Source organism: Solanum dulcamara, chromosome 8 (assembly GCF_947179165.1).
Source record: "Solanum dulcamara chromosome 8, daSolDulc1.2, whole genome shotgun sequence".
Classification (NCBI taxonomy): domain Eukaryota; kingdom Viridiplantae; phylum Streptophyta; class Magnoliopsida; order Solanales; family Solanaceae; genus Solanum; species Solanum dulcamara.
The window spans coordinates 51,497,134-51,499,148 of NC_077244.1; positions in this window are offsets into that span (position 1 = coordinate 51,497,134).

The following is a 2,015-nucleotide window of genomic DNA, read 5'->3' on the forward strand; positions in this document are numbered from 1 at the left end:
AAGGGGTGCTAGGGTATGTGCCCCACTTGGTCACTTTCTCACTCAAGCTCATTCCACCAATTTCTTTAGTGTGGTGGACTTATCTGGTACGATTTATATTTTCTTTGTGATTTTGTGAGCTGTTGCATGGGAGTGATTGAGTTTGGTGCAATGAGTGTGGTATTCCAACAAGGGGTGCTAGGGGATGTCCCCCCACTTGGTCCCTTTCTCACTCAAGTTCATCGCACCGAATTTACCTGTGTAATGGACTTGACTCATATGATATACATTTTCTGTGTGATTTTACGAGTTATTGCATAAAACTGGTTGAATTTGGTGCAATGAGTGTGGTATTTTTAAAAGGAATGCTAGGGGATATCCCTCACTTGGTCCTTTTCTCAATCAGCACAAGAACAACCTTATTCAATGTACATTCAAAAAGTAGTAGCGCGTTGCGAGTTTCTAAAAAAAAAAAAAGAAGAGGTTGATTCTTTTCTCACAATAAAATGAAAGGATTTTATCATATCAAAATACTACGGAAACGAAAATTAAATATATGCAAAGAATAGGAAACCAAAATGACAACATTTTCTTGATCACGTGAAAAGAATTTTTTTGCTACATGTGAGAAATTAATAAGTGTTGGTTAAATTGAATCATAGATGCGCAATATAATGGAAAAGGAGTGGTTCAAAATAAGTAGACGATTTTTAATTTCATAATAGGAATCTTTAGACATATTGTTCTCGTGAATAATCTTTTGTGACGTGGTATTATTACCAATAGAATGGGATTGTTCAATAAATTTACAGATTTGACTCTTTTCGAAAATAGTTAATTTTTGGACCATTTTACCCCCAGTTCCGAAACCTATCAATATGGGTGTCATTGGACTCCTTGTGACGTGTATGTTTCATTGTTGATAGTGGGTTGTCATTCCGAGCGCTGAATTCGAGAGTTACTTGTCCGGTGGAGATATTCGAGTGCGGTTTCGGCAATTGAGGTAGGTTTGGCTATCTTTCTTTGAGATTGAGATGGGGTAATTAATCATTCATATGTTATAGACTTTGGGATGGGGTTGTAGTATGAGTTGAGAATGTTATATATATTATGATGTCCGTGTGGAGGCTTATTTATTAATGTGTTGCCGTGACGGGGTTTATTTGTATTACATAGCCCGTGTGGGGGCCTTATTTGTTATCTTATTTGCTTTGAGAGCATGTGAATTATGATTTGCCTAAGAGAGAGGCTTGAGTATATTATTTGACTTGTGATGCTGCCTAAGAGATTGAGTTGGGGGTTTTGAGCATACTTGAGTATTGAAATATTGTTGAGAAAGGGGTGAATATTTAAATGAAAGTGTGTTCTTCCCGTTACTATTTATTGAGGGTGAATATCATGTGTAGGTTAAGTTTTGAGAACTTTGAACATTATACCACATGTGAGTTGATTATTACTTCTATGCATATGTGTTTTGATGCATTCATCCTCATTCATCACATCATGAAACATGGGAAGTTGAGAAATATGGAAATTCTTTTTGAGAAAGAAAATGAAACACCTTTAAACCTTTGTATCTTGAGTCCCTGACCGAGGCAGTTTTCCGGTAGGGTAGTGGATGCATTGTGATCCCAACCTTTGTATCTTGAGTCCCTGACCGAGGTAGTTTTCCGGCAGGGTAGTGGATGCATTGTGATCCCTTGACCACGAGGAGGTGGCAAGGATAATGAGATATTGTGATTGAGGTATATGGTCTGCGAGACCCCCATGGGTCCTGCTTGGTAGCACAGCTCGGCAGGTTTATACGACAGGCTGTGCGACAGTCTTGATTCCACCGTACCACCACATCATTGCATCATCATATTGCATTGCATTGCATTGACATTTGTGCTGCTTGAATTATTTGATTAATTGTGATTATGAGTTGTTATTATACTTTATTCGTGCCACTATATATATAAACTGGCGGCACCGATGCCGAAGTGGGACTTTTCTATATGCAGGTGAAAGCGTTCCTTAGTTTATTTTTATAGGTT